Genomic DNA, 10,129 nt, shown 5'->3' on the forward strand with positions numbered 1-10,129 from the left:
GTATGAACAAGAAGCAAAGAAAAAGAGACCAATATAACAGGGGACTGAACAAACTGACACAGGCTGTAACATATGGAGCAGTGGTCCCCCAGAGGAGCAAGCTGAACCTGCACAACAAGCAGAGAGACAAAAACAGATTAGATGCAAAGGATTAGCAAATGAGCACTTGGCTGAACAATGCAGGATACATCAGACCTCAGAATGCACAGGAAAGCAATCACCAGCAGGGATTGAAGGAAGTCTGCAGACTTAAAATACCCCAATCAGTAACCCCAGACCTCCAATTGTCATCAGGTGGCAGACCTCGGTCAATCTGGCCAGCTCCACGACCTCCAGTAACCACAGTAGGGAGCAGGGGGAGCTTCAGCTCAGAAGTCTGAGCAAGGGAATTCACAACAGGTATCACAGTTCTTGTTGTGTCACTTATCCTGTCACATGTTCCCCAGGATGGGATGAATCCACAATGACCAGCATGGTACTTATCCAGGAGTCCTGAAGATGATGCGGATCCATCTTTTGGCAGCAATGGCCAGTCTCTGGTACCTTCCACTGCCCCTTGTCCATATACTGATGTAGCCCGGAGAGTGTGGGCCACCACGCTGTCTGCGCCCACTGTGGTCCGGCAGATGTATACTGGGGAATCGGGGTGCAAATAATGGTCCCACACCAAGTCTTTATTGGGTGGCTCGCTCACAGGCCCAGATTGTCTGACACTTCACTTCGTGGTGATTCATGGGCACACTGCTTGGGCCTGCGCTGTATGGATGTTCCAGGACCAGAGCACTCACTGGTCCCTGCTGTTTGCTCCCGCCAAGTCTGCCTGTTTGTGTGCTGGAGCTGTACTCCCTTAACTCTGCCCCCTGCTTCAGCATGCAAGGATTGGTCCAGTCCCTTAAGCTTTCCCCCAGACAACAGAGAAGACAGCCTGACGGTTCCAGAACCAGCACAGAACAGGTACACACAGTACGGTCCTTGTTCTTAGTCATGCCAAGTAATGGCATGGTTGTGATTGGCCAGTATACAGTGGGAATGGAAAGTATTCAGACCCTTTTAAATGTTTCACTTTTCATTGCAGCCACTTGGTAAATTCAAAAACAGTTCATTTTTTTTTCCTCACTAATGTACACTCTGCACCCCATCTTGACTGAAAAAAACAAATGTAAAAATTTTTGCAAATTTATTAAACTGAAGTATTACATGGTCATAAGTATTCAGACCCTTTGCTCAGACACTCATATTTAAGTCACATGTCCATTTCCTTGAGATGGTTCTACTCCTTCATTGGAGTCCACCTGTGTTAAATTAAACTGATAGGACTTGATTTGGAAAGGCACACACCTGTCTATAAGACCTCGCAGCTCACGGTGGTATTTTAAACTTGGCAGCATTCATTTCTGTTTGTTTCTGGAAAATACCCGTGGAGTCAAAATCAGCACTACACCTGTAGATAAATTCCCAAAGAAGTATAACTTCCAAAATGGGGATCACTTGAGGGGTATTCTGCTCTTCTATCAATTAGGAGCCCTACATATGGAGTCCGCAAACACTTCTAGTAAAATCTGCGCTCCAGGCAGGGCCGGTTTAAGGCAAAGTGGGGCCCTAGGCAAAGTTTAAAATGGGGGCCCAAATGCTAACATATTGCACATCACACAGAAGCATTTCGGTTGTATTTACATGCCGATAAATGAGTGTGATCGACAATATTTTTCGTTCAACACTTGTTTCATGGCCTCTTTCCACCGTCTGAGAAAGTTCTGTCCCCATCATTCTATCACTAATGGATGAATCTGTCCCCATACAGTATCATGTTACCAGCAGCATATCTGCAGTTTACATCCCATAGTCCTCCATATATTAAAATGCACTCAGTCCTCCATATAATACAATACACTCCTCATAGTCCTCCATTATTAAAATGCACTGCTCAGTCCTCCATATTGTATAATACACTCATCATAGTGCTCCATATAGTATAATACACCGCCAGTCATCCATGTAGTACAATTCACTTCCCGTAGTACAATTCACTTCCCATAGTATAATGCACCCTATAGTTCTTCACATAGTATAATGTATTCCCCATAGTCCTCGATACAGTATAATGCAGCCCACATATAGTATAATGCAGCCACCCCAGAGTAGAATGCAGCCCCGCCATGCAATATAATGTAGTCACCCCACAGAATATAATGCAGCACCTCCATAGAATATATGGCAGCCCCCCATAGCATATAATGCAGCCCTTATATAGTATAATGTAGCCCCTCCATAGAATACAATGTAGCCCTCCTCATGTAGTATAATGCAGCCCTAATAGCATATAATGAAGCCCCCCATACAATATAATCTAGCCTCATATAGTATAATGTAGCCCCCTCATAGAGTATGATGCAAAAATCCCCCATATAATATAATACAGCCCACCTCCCCATAGAATATAATGGTATACAGCACAGCCCCCCATCAACACAGCACCATGGTATACAGCACAGCCCCCAGCACAGCATCATAATACCATGGTATAGAGCCCCCCCTCCCCCCCAGCACAGCACCATGGTATACAGCCCCTCCCTCAGAGCGGGGAATGATGGGAGAGGGAGCATCAGCTGACGCTCTCTCCTCCATCATTGCTGTAAACTCTAACAGTTCAATGTGGTGGCGGGGGGAGTCGGCGCTGGGGGCAGGAGGGCTCCCCTGCCTCACAAGGGCTCCATAGCGGCTGCATGATGTGCCGCTAGCTGGGGGCCCTTGGGGGAGTGGGGGCCCTAGGCAGCTGCCTGGTCTGCCTGCCCCTAATGCCAGCCCTGGCTCCAGGAGGCAAAATAGTGCTCAGTTCCTCCCTAGTCTCTCCGTATGGCTTGGTACCGTACAGCCACATATTGGTATTGCCATGTTCAGTAGAAATTGTGGGACAAATTTTGATGCCATTTTTACCCACTTATGTGTAAATGTAAAATCTGAGGCTGAAACTGAATAGTGAAGAGGAAATAACATCAAAATGTAATGGTATAAAATTCTGTGACACACCCGTGATGTCAATATGATCACTGCACTTCTAGATGAATTCATTGAGGTGTGGTTTGTAAAATGGGGTCACTTTTGGGAGTGTTCTGAAACCTCATGGGATCTCCCAGTGGGTCATGCACCTGCAAGCCATAACATTAAAATCTGGGGCTCCTTGCTTTCTGCGCCAATACGTCTTTTTACTGACCTGAGATACAAGAGAATAGCCTCCCCATACAGGTGACAATCCAGCAGCTGTCGGCTGTACACTATAATTGACAACTTCCTACATCAGCCAGGATCGGTGTTTGTGTGGTAGGGGGCCGGGCTGGGGGGCTGGACCACTGCTTACCAGACGAGGCAAAGATGAGACGGAGACAGCTTCCACTTGTAACAGTTCCGGATTTATTTGTCGTCCTCCTGACGACCACCAAACACGCACCGCAGCTTCTTTACACCACTGTATCACCAAGCCCGGGTACCTATTCTTCAGCTCCAGTCGCAGTAACGCACCTCGCGGATCTTTCACTGGGGGCTGTTCTAGACCAATCTACTCCCAGCGCATCACCTGCCCGAGGTTGTCTTCCAATCGGTACCCCTGGGGCCTCGCCTGTCTTGCGGTACATCGAGTCAGGGTCTCCCCCCACCCCCCCACCCCACCCCCCTCGGCTGCATCATCTCCTTGACTGTTCTGCAGTCCGTCGGGTCAGGGCCACCCCCCTGACTGTCTTTCCTTTGTCCGTCACCCTGGCCGAGCTCTTCTCACTTTCTCTGTCTTCTTCTGAGCTCCTCCCGGGACTAAACTCTCCTGGAGCCCCGCCTTCTTCTATTTATCCCCTCTCTCACAGGGGAATTTCCCACCCGGGCTCCTATCTCCCCGCCCCCCATGACTAAGCGGATTCCTAAGCCCTAAGCTGATGTTAAGTCCTGTACTACTCTCCCCTGCCATCTTGTTGTCATTTCACGGTACTGCAATCCCTTTTCTGTCTTTCCCTGCTGTTATCTTTCTAACCTGTCAATCTCTGTCACTAGTGCACAAACCGTCCCCTCCTTCTACCAGTCACGTCTGTCCGTCAAGTCACCTTCCCCACATTTGCACCGTCCACATCTGTTTAACCCCTTAGATGCTGCTGTCAATAGTGATTGCATCATATAAATGGTTAACAGTGTATGGGGGCTTCCTCTTTATCCCCATTGGTGCCCTCAGATCATGATTGTGTTGTCCTGATATTTGCCATGGCAATTTACAACCAAATAGCGGCCTTGGAGTTCGACGGCTGTTGTAACCTGTTCAGAAGTTAGCGACACATAAGTGGTAATACATTTTCATTTACCATGCCACTTTGCATTAATTCCCGATAATCACCTCAAGGGTTAATAAACTACCTGATTGCAGTTTTCAATGTCAGGGGGTGCTGTTTTTAAAATGGTAACTTTTGGGGTTATGGGACCCCCAAAGGCACTTCAAACATGGATAGGTCCCTAAAGAAATAAATTTTGTAAGTTTCCTTGTAAAAAATGAAATTACTGCTACACTTTTAAACCTCCTAAAATGCTAACAAAATAAAATCACTTTACAAGTGGAGCTGATATGAAGCAGGCTTGTGGGAACTGTTGGTTAATGTTTTGCTGTGGTATGATCTCTGGATTAATGGGATAATCACTCAAAGTTTAAAAATTGCTAATTTTTTTTACATTTTTCCCAAATTTCTGATGGTGTTCGTTTATAAAATATATTGACTAGTGTTGAGCATTCCAATACTGCAAATATCGGGTATCGGCCGATATTCGCTGTATCGGATTTCCGATACCAAGTACCGATATTTTTACAATATCGAATACCGGAATCGAAAGTTCCCATAATGCAATGAGCCAGTTGTGTTAGCCATGTTAACTAATGGCATGGCTGTGATTGGCTGCTGAAATGATGTCATCATGATGCGCGGTCTGTGCGGGCCTGCCGGGGGTCTGTGCGGGGCTGCCGGGGGTTGTGTGTGTGTGCAGGCATCGTTCGATGGGACTACAAGGCCCATTGGGCTATGCCTGCCACAATGACAGTGATTGACACATTAGCCAATGATGGGACAGTAGTAGTCCCATCATCCTGCTAATGTGTTGAATGTAAAAAAAAAAAAAAAAAAAATACATACTACATACATACAACATTCATGCAACATACATACATACTACATACATACTTCATATATACTATATTCATACAACATACATACTACATTCATACAACATATATACTATATTCATACAACATACATACATACTACATACTACATTCATACCACATATATACTACATTCATACAACATACATACATACTACATTCATACAACATGCTACATACATGCTACATGCAATACATTCATACATACATATAGACATACAGTACATATAACATAGAGTACATACTCACCATCACTTGTCACTTTGATCCCCGAAGCCAGTGTCATTCTCACTGTAAAAAATATTAAAATAACAAACAACCGATATACTCCCTGATCCGCAGAAATCCACGAGTGTCCCACGACGATCTCCAGCAGTGCATCACTGAGAGGTTACTATAGTTCACTGGTCTCACTTTATGGCAAAAGCTGCGTGGGAACTTTCTCACACAGCAATGCCAAAAGTGAGACTAGGGACTATTTTTTACAGTGGCGGAGGAATACCGTGCGGAAGGATACCTACCTCCCGTCATTGTATTCCTGGGTCCCCTAGAGAGCGGTCGCATCAGCTGATGCTGCTGTCTCCACGGGAGATCGTCGTGGGACACTCGTGGATTTCTGCATATCAGGGAGTATATAGGTTTTGTTATTTTAATATTTTTTACAGATGACACTGGCTTCGGGGATCAAAGTGACAAGTGATGGTGAGTATGTACTTTGTTATATGTACTGTATGTCTATATGTATGTATTGTATGAATATATGAATGTATTGTATGTAGTATGTCTGTAGTATGTACTATGTATGTGTGTTGTATGAATGTAGTATATATGTAGTATGTATGTATGTTGTTTGAATGTAGTATGTAGTATGTATGTTGTATGAATATAGTATGTATGTAGTATGTATGTATGTTGTATGAATGTAGTATATATGTAGTATGTATTTTGAATGAATGTAGTATGTATGTATGTAGTATGTTTGTATGTTGTATGAATGTAGTATGTATGTTGTATGAATGTAGTATGTATGTATGTTGTATATATGTAGTATGTTGTGTTGGTTTGATTTTTTACATTACACACATTAGCCGGATGATGGGACTACTACTATCCCATCATTGGCTAATGTGTCAATCACTGTCATTGTAGCAGGCATAGCCCGATGGGACTTGTAGTCCCATCTGACGATGCCTGCACACACACACACACACGACCCCCGGCAGGCCCGCACAGACCCCCGAGAGGCCCGTACAGACCCCGGCCACACACAGACACGCACAGTGTCCGCCCACGCACCGCCCACACTCTCTCCCCCCCCCCTCCTCCCAAACTGGACAAACTGGATGTGCAAGGAAAGAAAGGGTTTATTTTTATTCCGATATTTGCGCCCCATTGACATGCATGGGTTTCCGGTATCGGAATCGGAGATACCCGATATTTTTGGGGTATCGGCCCAATCCGATCCGATATTTCCCGATATCGGAAGGTATCGCTCAACACTAATATCGACCTAAATCTACCATTATCATAAAGTATGTGTCACGATAAACAATCTCAAAATCACTGGGATTTGTTGAAGCGTTCCAGAGTTATTAGCTCATAAAATGACACCGGTCAGATTTAAAAAATTTGACTCTGTCATGAAGGGGCTAAAGTGTGCATTCTTGAAGTCACATGTCCCTGTCCATATAAAAAGTGGACATCCTTGTTTTGCTGGCGCCAGTGTCACAGTGCAGAGAAGTCGCTCCTGCACTGTTGCAGCCGGTGACAGGAGGCAGGAGCCAGCGGCTGCAGCTAACTCCTTTGCCCGCTGCTAAAGAGAAATGAATATTCACTGCACTGGCCGAGGGTATTCATTTCTCTTACAACACGCACAGTTACAGCTGCCGAGCATCACGGATGCCCGCTCATTAAAGTAATGAATATTAACCACATGCCTATGGGAGTGGAATGGAGAGTGGTGGCTATTCATTACCTTAATGAGCAGGGACATGTGATAGCTTAGATGCTGCTGGCACAGGAACAAGATGCTGCGAGGGTGCGCAAAGAACGAAGAAAAAAAAATGCTTTTCTAATGGGGGGGGGGGGGGGGGCATGCGTACCCAGCTTATACTCGTCAAGTTTTCTCATTCTTTCATGGCAAAATTAGGTGGGTCGGCTTATACACAAGTATATACAATATTTTTTTTGTGAGGCCATTATACTGTATGGAGGACTTTGTGCCTCTAATACTATATGGAGGGCTGTGTGGGGATTAGTTGGAGAAACATACTGTGATGGCGGACACCATTCTTTGTTGGGGGGAGGGGAGGTACACTAGGCTCATCTTACTGTGCATGTGGAGGTGTCATGCTATGTGAAAGCACTTTTGTTTGCATCATACTTTCTGTTCAATGTTTTTTTTTTTTATCCTTAATTACATATTTTAAATTAGGCCATTGTTATGCTTTTTACCGCTGTTACATAACATAAAATTTTATTCCACTATAATTCCAAAAGTTAATCATTTTATTTGATAATGAAAAACTTTCTCAATTGTATACTTTTTTTTTTTTTAACAAATATCAAGGTTGGCCCGTGACTTTCTGCAAGCTTTTAACTTTGGCCCTCTGTGTATTTGTTTGCTAAAGGGTTGATTTCATCATGATAATGGGTTACAATTGAAAAGAGGTTGTAAAACAAACAACTTTGCAACTTTTTGATTAAAAATCCTCTCCATTCTCAATAACAGACTTTCACTACATTTAGTGGCTAGAATCTTAGGCTTGGAGTGCAGCGCTTACAAGCTCTTTGTTATTGACTCTATAGGGTGCTAATGTCAAGTTGTCTCTCTAATCTAAAACCTCAGTATTCAGGGCACTTTTCAAAAAAGTAAGTGTTTTGGATAGCAGTTTGGGCACTCTGTCACTAAAAGGTTTGCCATCACTGTGATATAGGATTCTTTCCTCTGTGAAATCAATCTTACGGCATCTAATTAGATTGTGCTAAAACAGTGTTGCAGTCTCAGGAGGCCTAATTTGCTAATCCAAATTGTCATAAAACTGTGTTGCAGTGAGAAATCAGAAGGCCAGGTTTCCACTTAAAAATCATTAGTGATTATTCAATTAGTGACAGGTGTGGGCTTAAGGAAACAGGTTACAAGAGTGGAAGGTTACATAGAACATGAGTTGGTGGATAAAGCAAGATTGTGGTAGAAGGAGAATAGGTTTGGTGTTAATTAAAACTAAACAAACACCATCTTTTCCTAGCCGAAGAAAATTGACATCTGTTACTGGATGAGTTATTTGACTCCTTTTCTTTGGTAGTCGCACAGCGGTACAGCTTGCAGATGAGGGCAAGAACACATGTGTGCTAGTGGATGGCAAATCCTTTGTCAATTGGGCTTTCCTCCACCTTTAACATCACAGACGGTACAATCCTCAGATGGCACCCTAATCACCCTTATTTCCCCCCCAACCGTCCCAAATTTCCAATCACCCAACTGACTGTGGGGAACTACAGAGGTCTGCTCCAATGAATCCAGAGGAGGAAAGCATCTGCACCAATGCCCAAAATCTTTTCATGTTGGGGCCTGACAAAATAGGGTCCCAGCAGAATCCAGACCCTCGTCACCAGACGTTAACCAACAGGGGAGGTGAACCTGAAGAGACTCAGATACTAGTGACACACAAGGACTGTACTGTGGTGGTGTAAGGAGGTAGCGGAGGACCTCTGCTCTCCCTGCCTCCATGCACTTTATGAAAAGATGTCAGTTAACACATGAAACATATGTGCTGTCATATGTAAATGTTATACTACAGCTGTTTTACACTGCATTATGTCTATATTGTGTATTGTGAGGAGCTTCTCCTTTAATTGCCTATGTATACAGCTAGGATAGGGACAGTTAAGAATTAAAATGTGGGCTGAACTAGCGGCCAGAAAAGGAGGCTGCTGCTACAGGAGTAGCTCTGGCACAATTGCCCTGACCAGAAGCTCGGCAACAGCCGGAGCATTCCCAAACCCCAGGAGGGGATAGAATCTGTTGCCCTGGACTAAATGACAGCGACTTGAGCATTGGCAGACCCCTGAAGGGAATAGGATCTGTTTCCCAGGACTCAAGGACTGCAACACGGGCCTCAGAACTTAAGGGCCCCGCCGAAGGGACTTTAAGTGTCTAGATCCTGGCGTATGGACTACTGCTACTGACTGCCGTGACTGTTGTGGGTATGGCCGAGGACATTGCTAGGGAATGGGCAGGAAGCCAGTGTTGTACTTCACCTCATCTCTGTTTTATTAAATTTTGTTCCCTTTTGGACTGCAAGTTGTGTCTGGAATGCATTTGTCCCGTATGTACAAGGTACCAGGGTGTTCACTGACTGTAGCTAAGTTGACTCGGCTGGGACTACCACCTCGGGCCACCTTGTTAGTGTTATGGCAGAAAGAGAAGGGTGATGGAGAGGAGTGGGAAAACAGAGGATAACAATGAAGTTGTAGATCCCACTTCATGTGAAACCCGAAGTACGTAGCTGAGTAGATCATCATCAGAGGAGGAAGACGAGGACATTACGTTGCTGTTTCCCGCACAGACACGAAGTAATACAACCACACCAAACACCTGGGCTGTGGCTAGCATCTGTTGCAAGTGTGCAGTTTCCATGGGCAGCAAAGAATGACCCAACTCGCAATATCTGGCAAATTTGACAAAAAGTCAGTCAAAAATTGCGATAATTTGACAACTACATGTGCCGATTTATACATGTGCAATCAAGAGTTAGATTATACTCACCGGGGGTCTCGGTCAGATGGGTATTGTGGTCCGGTGCCTCCCATCTTCATACGATGCCATCCTCTTCTTCCCTTCCTGTCGTGGCTCCTGTGCAGGCGCACTACTCTGCCCTGTTGAGGGCAGAGCAGAGTCCTGCAGTGCGCAGGACTGTCAGTCGTGGGCAGGAGCGAGGCGGCAAC

The sequence above is a fragment of the Dendrobates tinctorius genome, unplaced genomic scaffold (genome assembly GCF_039654945.1).
Source record: "Dendrobates tinctorius isolate UK_male_01 unplaced genomic scaffold, ASM3965494v1 ptg000011l, whole genome shotgun sequence".
Taxonomy (NCBI): Eukaryota; Metazoa; Chordata; class Amphibia; order Anura; family Dendrobatidae; genus Dendrobates; species Dendrobates tinctorius.